At 39.8% G+C, this 14,259-nt stretch overlaps 1 long non-coding RNA gene across 1 annotated transcript; it reads right to left on the minus strand.

Moving 5' to 3' along the window:
* Nucleotides 1-3,432: 3,432 nt before the first annotated feature.
* LOC125964050 (uncharacterized) lies at nt 3,433-10,528 on the minus strand. The gene is made up of 3 exons (XR_007476582.1): nt 10,482-10,528; nt 9,503-9,774; nt 3,433-3,476 (listed from the first exon to the last, which is right to left on the minus strand). It is a non-coding gene; the product is annotated as an uncharacterized LOC125964050 (long non-coding RNA).
* Nucleotides 10,529-14,259: the final 3,731 nt, after the last annotated feature.

The raw sequence follows: 14,259 nt of genomic DNA on the forward strand, positions 1-14,259 counted from the left end.
AGCTACGTAATTTTTTTTTAATTGAAACTGTTGAAATAAAGTTAAAAGCATTTCAAATGTAATAAATTGCTAATTAGTATTTATATAGTTTCTCTGTATCTGGGTGTTCTCTCTGCAAATTGTCAACAGGGTCATTTAAACACATATGTATTCCATGTATGTACACAGTGTATACACACCTGTATGCCTGTATGAGTCCAATGTTGATCTCAAATTCCCAAGACCCAACCAAGGTTCTTGCAGTTCCTAGGTTCTTGGAAGTCCAAGGTTCTTCAGCTGATCTTTCTACTAGACGGCAACTGTCATTAAGGTCCTCACTCAGTTACAATGGCTCCACTAACCAAAGAGTCATCATTTTTCCAAGGGTGGTGCTGAGTTCCAGGTCTTCAGGAGCAACCAACTGAAGATGGCTCAGAAGGACCTCATCTCGTCTCCTTGAGCTATAAACACATGACCTGCACCCAAGAGCAGGAGTAAACAGGTTGGGATTAAAGGTAGATGTTGCTGATACCTGAGGTCAGTGATTCACACGCCACACACTGGTTTATTGGTGAGGGAAGGCTTCTGATCACCAAGACACGGAGAAGATTGGCAAGTCTGAAAGTAGAAACAACATCTTCCACGGGGGTGTGTTGTGTAAGATGCCCATCTCCACCCGCCCCCAGGCTGGTGCTGCCTTTCACTCTTCTTGGGGATCCCACCTAGGACTCTTAGGTACACACACAAGCAGTGGTAGGTCCGGACATCAGACAGCTGGGCATCATAGGTGTACTTTCCATTAGGTCCTGAGGGTTGGCCATGGCGTGCAGTGAGAGAGACCATCTTTGCAGAAATGACAGACAGACAAAAGCTTCAAAGCGTACAGAGAACCGGGACACTTGATAACCTTGTCATTCTGCCTTAGACGTGGGAGGAAAAGAAAACATGCCATATTACCCTGTGAAGACACTTTTCAAATATAAAAGACATTTGTAAGCTAGATTTTGATTTTGAGCTTTCCCTAAACCATATGAAGAAAAATTCCCATCTTAAAATTACCATTGCCAGAGAGAGTTCACGATGAGGCGTGAACAGTGGCAATTAATCATTTAGCATTTATGTAACATCTGGCATCTGCAAAGTGCTTTCCAACCAGTTTTCCTTGTTACTGCTCGTAATCACGGCAGGTTGGGGTCAGCCGTGCTCATTCCTATTTTCTCAGAGCAATATGTAAAATAGTAACTTGACCCTTAGAGAAAGATCTCGTAATAGCAAATAAAGCTAGAAATAAGTGACAACTCTTTCATTCTATTCAGAACGCCATTCTTGAAGGTTGTTAATAGGGAGAAGTATTTTCTGTCAGCTCTGTTAACAGGAGCGTGATGGTGTTTTGTTTCTTACTATATAGGAGCCAGATCCAAAATTCACATCTAAAAATACCATCAACAGTAAAGGTCAAAGAGAGCTGTACTTTGGGACATAGCTTTCGTTATTTAAAACCAGAGAAATATAGAGTCACGTGTGTGTATTCTCCACTTGGAAGAAACAGACTTTAAGACCACAAACCATAATAAACATTAAATATGCTTCAACTATTCCAGGATACAGGCAAACACATCATCAGTCAACCAATGAATTTTCCAGTCTCTTGCATTATTGTAAATCTGAGAGACTAACCAGTAGGAAGGGAGACTCATCTTTGCTGTATTAATTGATTCCCTGCTTTCAGCACCACACACGTACATGGATGCCACAAACTAGCCCTGCTTCCTGCCTGCCTGTGGGGGAGGGGAAGGGCATCAGTCCACGGCCCTATTCACATCTTTACAAGACCGGTGATAAGTGACACGGTGATGGGCAACAGAAGAACAAAACTTAGTCTGATGGGTCAGAAAAGGCATCCCAAGAAAGTGACATTGAGCTCAACCCTGAAGGGTGAATAGGTGTTAACAGGGAACAAAGGGAAGAGGGAACAGCATGTTCAAAGGCCCTGAGGCAGAGGCTGCACTATTCACTGGAGGAATTCAAATGAGGCCAAAAGTCCAGAGCTCAGCGTGAAGGTGCAGGGATGGGGGTGGGGTAGATCTGACTCCCAGAAACAGGCAGGCCTGGGAGCCCAGGAGTTCCACAGAGGTCTGGGCTCAGCAGCTTGGGCTCCGGAGCTGAGCTGACTTAGGTGCAGCCACCACTGACGAATCCTAAGGGACCTCCGTGCCTCTCTGTCCTCACTTGACCCGGTATCTGCCTTGCAAAGTTGTTGTGAAGACTCAGTGCTCAGTTGCATGTAAAGCATTTTATATACAACTTGGTAATTCCATCTAAAGCCTGAACTATCCCCCTCCTGACATCTTCTTACCTTTAGGACATTCCTAACCTATATTCTATGGGGCACCACCCTGTAATGTACTACAAGAAACGGAACTCACATTAAGTGAGTTTGGGAAACACTGCACGCTGTCGTCTGAAGCATCTGAAAATCTCACAGTTGTTTTTGTTTTGTTTTTTTTTAATAACTTTCTTAATCAAACATGCACAAAAATTGACTACCGCAAGCCACTCTCTGTTTGCTGGAGGCCATGCTATCACCTACGAATAATTGATGTCTTTAAATCCCCAAAAGTTCCCTGGAGAGAATGTTGAGAGGCTCCAGCTCAGACTGATTTTAGTCTCTGGCTTGTGCATTTGAGATGCCACAACAGAACAGTTTCAACATCGTTATTTAGAAAATAAATTATTCCAAATCTCCCGTTTAGAACACATTCTCAAGGTGTCCTCATGAATCCGAATGTTTTCCCAAACCATGGCTATAATTTTCAATTTATTCAGTAGGTGACTTTCAGGGAACAAAGTTGTGTTAGTGGAATAATACAACCTTCTTAGCATCATTGCACCTCCCTGCCTCAGTTTCCCTCCCCATCTGGAAACCGCAGTGTCAGACTAAGTGACCCCAAAGCCCTTCAAACACTGAGATTATACAATCCCATGTTAAAATCTTCCCAGGTTACCTGATGTATGTTCTTAGGTGATTACCAAACCAATGCAGTCTCAATACACATCCATCCACAAATGGACAGAGCCCTAGGTCTTTGCCTCCTTGCTCTGTGTCTGTCTTTGCAGCGCTGAAGAATATTCACCGAACTCACGACCATGGTTACCTTTGTAACATTCTATGTGACCATTTTTTAATGCTTTAAGTACAGAAAATATTATGTATGTATAATATGTATATTTTATACGTAATATAAAAACAATGACATGATGGAACAGTGCCCAAGTATTAACAATTGCTAAACCATGCATGTGTATGCCTCCATACTTTCTCTAAGTTTCTGAATCTTCAAATGTAAACATTATGATCTTAAGTAAGTCATAGATTTTTTGAACGGTGATCTCACAGAAGTCTTTGAAGCTGTCTTACACGTGTTCTTCATCATCCCCTTGAGTTACCCGTCTCCAGGCTTAAATTTAGAAACAGAAATACGGTCTTGCTTCTTGCCCTGCAAAATTCACGTTTTGTTAATTATCTCATAGATAAAATAACTATTTGCTTGAGACCAAAATTAAGCTTTAACTAATGGCAACCAGGAACTAAAACCACACCCAAGCTATCGAACTGCATTTCAAAGTCAGTTCCATAAGCTTAACTGTCAGTCCTAGGGAGAGACATTTTCCCACCACCTTTATCTGAAGGGAAGACCTGCTTCATACTATTCTGTATAAATCACCTTGAGACTGACCATGGCCAATATGCCATTTAGTTTTTGTTAAAAATAAACATTCAAAGAGATAACATATTGTAAAACATCTCAAATTCTATCCAAATTATTCACATTTTGAATTAGGCTTGAGTCTGGATTGGTGCCAACTATGTTTATCTGTTTGGGAAAAGAGTCTTTGTAGCCCTTAATTATATACAAACAAATGAGACTTTAAGTTTTAAAATCTTTTCTTTGTATAGAAGGATTCTGGTTCCTATCAAATGCTGAACAAGCATGACCCTGGCTGCCCTGGCCAAGATTAAGCTGGAGAAATCTGGAGATAAAACATCAAGAAATGGGGTGGGGACAGTTTTGTTTTGAACATGGGGTGATGGATTTGACCCGTGTCAGGGGCAGCCTGGCACACTGTGGGAGAACAAAAATAGAAGAGGAACCATAACTGGACAACTCTGATCTCTGGTCCAGATGGCCACAGGAGGAAATTCAGGGAGGTCCAGATGCTCTGTATGTACGAGGAGCGGAGACTGACAAACTTCAGGTAGTAGCTTGCCCATCTCCCCAGGGCTGGTAAATTCTAATCTAAGAGCACCTCTCCCTAATGCTGCCTCTCCCAGTAGGGTAGGAGGTGAAGGCCTGAGCTGACATGTGGTCCTGTGGGGTGGGGGCATGACCGTGTTTTCTGGTGCCAGGTTCTTGTCCGTAAGGTTTATCTACCCCCATGCTTCTAGCTCACTTGGGCTGAGGCAATGGAGTCGGGCCTCCTCCATCTGCTTGGCTGAGAGGGTAGCTGACATCCCAGAGAAAAATACACTTCAGGATAAAAAGGAAAAAAAAGCAAGACCATTGATGGGTACACCCTTTACCAAAAAAAAAATAAAAAAAGTACTAGATGACAGATTCTGAAGCAGAAATAATATTAGACCAAGGATTTACAATTAAACTAATAAACATTTGAAAAGAGATATTAGCAATATGAAATAAAAAGAAAAAATTATAGAAAACAAACAGAAACATTTGGTGTGAAAAATATGACAGTTGAAATAGAGAATCGACTGAATAGGATAGATAATAGATATAATGAACAGATAATAATAACAGATACAATAAATATGCAGCTGAGGAATAACATAGCAAACTGGAATATCAATTCCAGAAAGAAGAAAGAAATGACAAAGAATTAGAAAGTGCAGGAAAAAATAAAGGTGGTATGAAGAAAGGAAATAGATGCACTAATTTCAAATAAAAGGACCCCCAGGTGAGCAGAGAGAAAAATTAAAATGAAACTAGTAAAATTTGACAAAATGAAATACAAATTTTCCAGAAATAAAAAAATTGATATTGAAAGGGCCAAAAGAGAAGAATAATTTAAACACATTTAATGAAATTTCAAAATACCAGACAAAAAGAAAATTTTTAAAGCTTCCAGAGATAAAGAACAGATCATATACAAAGGATCAAGAACTCGGTCAACATTAGATTTTTTAATAGTAACATTGGATATAAGGGAAAAATGGATTGGTGTTTTCAAAACATTGAATAGCCTAGACTGTTGCATACTGTCAAACCATCATTCAAATGAGAATACCACCAGGCTTACAAGATCTTAGAGATGTTTGCCAATCAGAGGCCCAGTATAGCTGCTGCTACCCTATTGGACATCCTAGATATAGAACATTTCCATTGCCACAGAAAGTTCCATCAGCCAGCACTGAAAGAGAGAACATCATGATGGCAGCGTTTGTAAGAGGATGAGACCAGTGAATGTGTGGAAATACAAGAGTTCTAGTCTCATTATTGAAGAAATAAAAATATCAATTAAAAATGTAGAGAGGTAAAACAAGCAGAAATAATATATCAAGAGGGTAGAAGTGGGTCCAAATATACCAAGGTTATAGTAAATGTAAATGGATTAAACTCATAGTTTAAAGATAAAGGTTGAAAGAAGGGATAAAAACCAAAGTCCACATAGATGCTCTACATATACAGAAGACCCACCTAAAGCATAGAGACCTGTAAAGTTTGACAGCATTGGTTAAACCATATAAAACTGATAAATATTGCCAATTTTATATGGTTCAATGTAGAAAAGAAGGATGAAAGACATAAATGCCTACCAACAAAAAAGAAGGCTAATATAGATGTAATCATGCTAGATAAGAGACACTGAGACAAAATAGAGCATTAGGGAGACAGCCCTGATCACATTAATAAAACAGATTCAATTTATTCAAATAATATAACAATTTTGTTAAATGTACATACCTAAAAAACATTCACAAAATGTAGCAAAATGTGTTAAAGCCACAGAAAGAAGTTGATAAATTCACCATCATATTGGATTGATATGGTAATTACTGGTCATCAATCAGGCAAAAAATTTCAGCAAGAATAGCTGAACAGTATGATTAAGAAGTTTGTTCTAATGGACAGATACAAAGTTCTATATCTCCCAATTTTTAAAACACTTTTTTCTCAAGCGCACTTTTACGATAATCAATCGTAGATAATAACTGACCAAGAAAACCTCCACGTGTCTCAAAGAACAAGGATCACCACTGAGGACAGACAGCTCTTTGCTTAGTCAGAGTCCCAGAAGCTCGATAAAAAAGCTCTTGAGATCAGCAAACCCAGTAGCCACCCAGTAGGTGAATTCAACAAAAACTGTCTCTAAAAGTCCTAAGAACAAAGCAACATCACACTAGGGGACCACCTGCTAGACCTCGAGACTCAGTAGAGCTTGAACCACACCTCACTGAGTTCAGTGACTCTCACTTCTGTTAACTCACACAAATAAACCGATCACCATACTGAGCAGTGCATTGGCCAGTTAGAGCCTAATGTAGCAGGGTGTTAAATGGGCCATTTCCTAGTCTCTAAGAATTTTGCCTAAATCCACAGAGCTTGGGACAGGAAGCAGTAAGTACAACTACTTGCTAAAGAGAGGCATGAACACATCTATGACCAACTTGCAGAAAAATAACAAATGCACCCCTGCTGGTCAGTATCATGCCCCCTATGGTCATCCCCAGCATAGGTAAGAGAAGACTAGAAGTGCACAGAGGATTGAAGAAAACCAGGAGAGCAATTGGTGGTCCAGTGTGGAGGGATGTGCCTTTCTTCTCCATATCCCCATCTAAGGAAAATCAAGGAAGACTCCAAAGGAATCACTCCTAGAGGTTGGGGTGCCTGCAAGAAGGCACAAGAACCTCCCTCCATGGCTTGAGGCTGGATGAGCTACATAAACTCCTAAATCCATCTTGGTGTGGCCCCCTTTGTAGACCACTGTGAGATCTCTTAGGGGGCCTCGATGTCCATCCCAAGAACAGACATGTCAAGTTCTATGGAAAACTGAGGCTTTATGTTTCTTTAGGATAAAGCAGCCACATGACACACATGTTTCTTGGTACTTTTTATTACATTCCATAGCATGACTTGTATGCGCTATTCTCTTATCCATCTGGCCAAGAGCTCCTCCCAGGAAGAGGACAGTGAGAGATGGGAGACGTTGAAACTCTCATACATTGCAGGGTGGCCCATGAGTCCCCACCCAGTGATCCACTCTTTATGTAAAGAACCCCATTTCTTCAACTGTTCCTTTTGCAAATGGTTTATAATCACCCACTATACCTTGGTTTCTCTACTCTGTTCTCTCCCTTTTGCCAATGTCTCTGATCAAGTAACTTGCTCAGAAATTGCAGTAATTACACACAAAGTTGGACAAGGAGAAATAAACACCATTTATTTTTAAACATTCTACAAATCAGGATGTTTACTCATTGGATGATATAAATCTGCATTACTCAGGGTTCACATAGCAAAAGAATTAGAGATCAAGCAATTTAGCTTAGCCAGATTCCTTCCCAGATTTTTTTTTCTTTATTTGCTAGGTTGAATGAGTTCACCCTTGTCACCAATGTGAAAAACAAAAAAAATAGTTGGTAAAATATTAAAAGTGCAAATAGCTTTGCATAATTTTCCTGCCTGAAATATAATTGTCACAATAATTAAAGTCTTGGCTGTCTTGTGTTTTTTTAAATCTTCACCAATTTATGTATTTCTCCAGAACAATGTCATTGATTCCAAAAATAGTCCTTCATGGAATAAAAAATTAGTTAATAAATTCTTGTATATAAAAAGGCCCTGCATCTTATAAATATTTTACAAATGTTTGTCAGTTTGTTTTTCTAGAGGATTTTATTATTATTATTTCTTTGTTAAAAGTCCAGAACCATGAATATATCACATCCTGGGACTGCAAGATAATTTATTTTCTCTAATCACATTGTTCTCTACAATTTGATTTGCCTCACTATGTAAACTCATTTCCTTGGCATGAGGACAGCTGTCCAGTGGCTGACACTGTGACAGGGCAGAGCTGCAAGTGTCATGCAAACAGCCAGGCTCTCCCATCTGCACTGGCATTGCCACCACCCTCAGGTTTCTGCCTGAGACAACCCTCTATACAGGGTGAGTGACATGCAAGCCTTTTTCGCAGCTGCAGGAGTCAAGGGAGGGCTGACTCCTAAGAGCCTGAATAATAGTTTAGCCTCAGGTCATTGAACTCATATATTCAGCCACTTCATTTTGAGCATCAACGATGGGTCCCATGGAAGGTGAAACAGGAGGCTGTGTGTTTCCTCCACTTACCAGCCCCAGAGGCCAGTTCTGGCACAGGGTGCCATGGCAGTTGCATTATTTCCCATCCAGTTCCTCACTGTGACTGCAAGCTCCTTACCCTTCCCTCAAACCTCCAGGCACCCCTCCATGGGCATCGTAATTCTTGCAGTTCTTTCAGGAAACTAAACAGGAGAGTCTGTAAGTGAGCACACACACCCCTTTAGACCTGCAGACCTTGGGCTCTCATAGTTCATGAGCAAGATCCATGTGAATCTGGAAGCCTAACCATCATTTACAAAATTCCCTTTGATATTTTCACTGGGATCCTGGAGGCCCTTTTACGAAGATGCTCTTCATGGCTTTATTAACACTCCAGTGTAAGGGCAGCTACTGTGGTGTCCTTCACTGCTGCTGAGACACAATCTCTGTTACCAAAGAGCTAACAATCAGGTAAGAAAAATAACATTTATTTAAAGGGAAATGTATTCTCAATGCTCTGTGTATATTAATTCAATGGAAGTAGTAAGAAAAGTAGCAGCTAACATTATTGAGTACTCAGTGTATTCTAAATGCTTTGTACATTTTAATTAATTACATAATGACTTGTTTAATCCTCACAAAATTTATTGAAGTTGTTACCAAGATCTGGCCCACTTTACAGATGGGAAAACTAACCTTGTCTTAAATACTAGCTATTGAGAGCAGAGGCAGGGATTTGTACCCAGGAAATCTGAATCTAGAGCTCATTCTTACAACAACTAGAAAATACTACCCTACTGACGCTCTACCACCAAGTAGATAGATAGGATTTTCACCCCTGAGTACAGTGACAACTAGTGTGATACATAAATAATACCACGTGCTTTAGGAGGGAAAAAGTGGGAGGACTGTCTGCCAACTGGGGAATCGGGAGATATTATGATGCAGGGTCAGTTGCTCCAAGCCAAATGTGAAAGATAGAAGTAGAGGAATAATTTCTGTCTAGTTGGATGGCATGTGCGAAGAACAGACACACAGTCTCAGCACACAGAACTCCCTCGGCTCACCACCCCTGCCCTCTGGTCACGGGGGATGGCATCCCATGAGCATCAATCCAGCCTCTTTCCCTTCCCTCTCAGAGGAACTGTGTAGCCCTCGTGTCCAGAACTCAAGCCACTTCTCTATACCTTGCAGTAGCCACCACATACCATCATATAGACTTGGTCCCACTGCAGCTGGCTCCTTCTTTTACACCCTAAGAGAACCTTTCCTGAAGTTTCCGCTTCTTCACTGACAACATTACTGAAAAGATGAGTCTACATGCTCTTCTGGATTATAAAATAATCCAATAAGATTTCAGTTGCTTAAGCCTGTAACCCAGGTGGTGAAATCAGTTCTTCTTGAAGTGTAATTGAAAAAAAAAATCTAATTGATTCCAAAATGAACAGTGGCAATGAAGGTGGCTCAGTGAAGAGCCAGCCTGTAGAGGAAAAGAGGAAAAGTGAACTCTGCTTGAATCAACATGAAAAGTTTGCGCAGACTGGATCTAACTCTGTCTCTACATTCCCTAGGCTTACACTTACTCCCCCAATCTTCATAAATTACACAAACCAAAAGCCCAAAACCCTAGTCAAATCCCTCCTCCATCTTCATGCCTTAAAAGGAAAAACTTCAAAAGGTAAAAACTCCAGGAACAGCAGTAATCAAAGGGCACGACATGACTTTACAATGAAGTGGAGAATCTTTGAGGAATCAGGCCCCAATTTAAGCTATAAGGTACAAAAGTTGAGAATGATGTCATAATTCTGATAAAGTTAGTTTCAAAGGTTCCAGTCTTTTAAGGACTACTCAACTTCACAAAGAAAATCCTAGCCTGTGACCACTGAAAATGCCTCCAATGCAATAGTTTTACAAGTAAAAGTATGGAGTCCCATGAATAATGCAGAGTATAGAGTATACTGATCTGTAATCAAGTCATCAAACTATGGAAAAGAAAGCCAAAACTTGTGCCCTGAACTACCACTTCTAATGAGGATATGGTAGGTCACAGCCAATGCTCCTGCTCTCAAAACTTTTTTTAAGGAATAAATTACAAAAATCATTTTAAAGCATTGGAGAGCAGTGGAATTAAAAAGGACTAAATGAACTAAAATTCCAGAGAGAGAAAAGTGTATGATTGATACCCACTTTTCCCTGGAAGCATCTTCCAGGTCTAGATAGAAGTCTGATGATCAGACGTGGGCCAGGTAGAGGATGTTGCTGGGGAAAGAGAAAGAGAAAAGCTGTTAGTGGTGGTGTAGGGCTACAGGTGAGGGGTCTGAAATGCATAGCTGATTTCATCCACAAGACGCTTGCTCACCTTTTTGTCCGAGTGGTCAGGGAGATGGAGCCTAAAGAGCTAGGCAGAAAGTTTTTGAAAAGGAGAATAAAATTGCCATGAATGTTGAGGTGATTAGGATCAAAGATCTCCTGAGGGAAGGGGTTTGAAAAGAGAACAGACAGAAGATGAAAGCCTATGGTGAATTGACAGCAGGAACTCTAGCTACTTGTCAAATTGTGGTGTTGCCTCTAGGCTGAGAATCAAGGTTCAGCCACTGGCAAAAACCAGCTGCTGGGAAACAGAAAAATCAGCAAGGATTTTGATGTTCAAGCGGGACAAAATTAGAGACTGGAGGGCACCACACATGTAACCATTCTATCCATCAAGACATTTGCCAAGTTATGATTGATCAGACTCAATCTGCCTCTGTGAGAGGCTGGAAAATCTTTGTTTCCTCAGTTCTGACAGGCTGTGGGTGACTCAGCTTTGCCCTTGAGAGGTTTAAGTTCAGCTCTCTGCACTCCTGACCCCCTCACTCTCAGCCCTCATAGAGCTCAATCCCTGATTAGAGTTTGGAAACTGACCTCCTCTCTCAATCTACTTTCACAGTATTTTAGATACAATATCCAGCTTACAGAAAAATCACGAGGTGTATGAAAAGAAAGACCATACGCTAAACAGTAAAAAATCAACAGCATTAGATTCCAGGTTGACCCAGATACTGGAGATAGTGTAACAGAACGGGACCCTATGGGCCTTCCCAGAACAGACTACCCCTGCCCCCGTGTCCTCCACCCGCCTCTTGTTTGTAAAAATCTGTAGCCTCCTAGGTCTTCCCTGAGTTCCAAAGAGTAAATTTAATCAGAGAAGTGAGAAAATGTAGAAAGAAGGGAAAACAGTCAAATAAGACAAAATAATAGTTTAGCCATTAAACAAAGTCAAGGACCTCTAGTTCTTCCTCAAGGACTATAGATAATCTTCTGAGCCATGTCCTTTGAGCTGTTTTGCAGATACTGAAACCCCCACCAGGTGGAGGAAGTTAACTGTCTGCTGTCCACAGACATGTAGACCCCAGACCAGTTGGAACCAGAAGGTTGATGATGTTGACTCCCAATTACCTCAGCACCAGCCAATCAGAAGAATGTTCACAAGCTGATCACACACCTAGCAACCCCTTCTCCCTCATCTTATCTTTAAAAACCTTTCCCTGAAAGCCTTCGGGGTCTTTTAAGCACTAGCTGCCCTGGACTCCTTGACTGGTGCCTGCAATAAATGCTGCACTTTCCTTCACCACAACCCGGTGTCAAGAGATTGGCTTTACTGCATGTGGGCAAGCAGACCCACATTTGGTTCAGTAACAATAGCAGACAATTACTTTAAAAATAAGTATGATTAATATGTACAAGAAAACAGAGGAAATGAGAGGCAACATACATGAAATGATAGCAATTTGCAATTGAGAACTGCAATTTGTTTTTTCAAATAATGGGTATGGCAGAACTGAAAAATACAAAATCCAAAGTTAACAATACAATGAAGAGTTGTTACAACAGATTGCACACAGAAAACACACAGAATTAATGAACTGAAAGGTGCTAAATAAAAAATATGCAAATTGAAGGATAGAGATCAAAAAGTAAGAAAATTTATTTTAAAACTTGAGAGATAGGTGTAACATATTCAAAAGACCTAAATTAATATAATTGAATTACCAGAAAGAGAGGAGGGAAAATGAGACAGGAGCAATATTCAAAGAGATAATGACTGAGAATGGCCCAAATTGATGAAAGACATCAACCCACATGTTCAAGAAGTTCAGCAAACTTTGAGCTAAACAAATACAAATAAAACTACATGTAGGCATGTTATCAATGTCAGACTGCTGAAAATCAAAGACAGAAAGAGAATCTTAAAAGCAGCCAAAGAAGTAACACATTACCTTCAAACAAGTCAAGATAAGACTAATAGCAATTTCTCAAAAGAAATGATAAAAGCAAAAAGGAGGGAGGGGACTTATAACGTTAAATGCATGTATTAGAAGAAGGCAAGCTGAAAAGTCAAAGATTTAAGTTTCCATCACAAGAACCTAGAAAGAAAAATCAAATCTCACTTAAGAAGGAATGTAATAAGAAAGCTAAGGGCAGAGCTTTAATAAAAATTTTGTAATCCAATTAAAATATCAACAAAGCCAACAGTTAGTTCTTTGAAATGATAAGTCCCAGCAATATAGAACAAGAATGAAACACAAATGGCCAAATAAGAAAAAATGAGCTAAAACTATAGATCCTACTAACATTAAAAAGATATTATGAACAAATTTACTGCAAAAAATTTGACAATTTGGATGACATCAAATTTCTCAAAAAATACAACCAATTCTAACAGAAGAATAAATAAAAATTATAGCTAGTATGATGTATATTAAATATGTATCTTGCATAGATACAAAAATAAAGAAATTAAAAAATATATATCTATTTTATATATAACATATGCATATTTACAGCAGTGGTAATTTTATTTATCAAGTTGTATGTTACATCCCTAGTACTTATTTATCTGGAAGTTTGTACCCTTTGACTGCCTTTATCCAATTTCTCCTCCCTCCATGCTCTGCCACTGGTAACCACAAATCTGGTCTCTTTTTCTGTGAGTTTGTTGTTTTTGAAGTATAACTGACCTAAAACACTACGTTAGTTCCTGTTCTACAACATAGTGATTTGGTATCTCTATGCATTTCAAAATGATCAACATGATAAGTCTAGTTACCATCTGTCACCATACAAAGATATTACATAGTTCTTGACTGTATTCCCCACACTGTACATTTTATCCCCATGACTCATTTATTTTGCAACTGGAACTCTGTACCTCTTAATCTCCCTCACCTATTACTTTCCTCTCCCCATTGCCCTCCCCTGTGACAACCACCTGTTTGCTCTCTGTAACTCTGTTTCTGTTTTGCTATGTTTGTTCATTTGTTTGTTTTTTAGATTCCACACATAAGTTAAATCATACAGTATTTGTCTTTCTCTGTCTGATTTATTTCACTTAGCATAATACCTTCCAGGTCCATCCAGGTCCAACCCAATATATATATATATTGAGTTGACCAGAAAATTTGTTCAGGTTTTTCTGTGTCTTCCTATTCTGCTATCTTGGCTGCTCTCTGTATTTTAAAGACTCTTGATCACACTGCCAGATTGCTTTTCTGAAAAAAACATACTAAAGTACACTCACACAAAGAGATGGGAGAGGGCCTAGGTCAAGACAGATGGATGAATGGATGGATTGGTTGATTGCTTACTTAAATAATAATAACGTGCATTTGTAGAGCCCTTTGCACTTTATAAGTAACATTCATGGTCTCATTTCTAAGAGAGGTGTTAACAGCTCTAACATATGAATAAGGAAACTGAGACAGGAAGAGGTATGATGTGCTAAAGGCACTAATGCAAGTCAGCAGTGTCCAGTAGTTGCTGAAGATCTCCCTCAATGACAGTAGCAAAACAAGCACAGTACGTGCACGAACAGGGCCCGAATAGCTCCTCCACACTCCGGGGTGCAGGGTCCTGCTCGGGCTCCAGAACTGTACCAACGTCATCAGGGCCTTGGTCTCTGTCCAGTTAAGGCAGGTCACAAACT

This window comes from Orcinus orca, chromosome 3, assembly GCF_937001465.1.
Source record: "Orcinus orca chromosome 3, mOrcOrc1.1, whole genome shotgun sequence".
NCBI lineage: Eukaryota > Metazoa > Chordata > Mammalia > Artiodactyla > Delphinidae > Orcinus > Orcinus orca.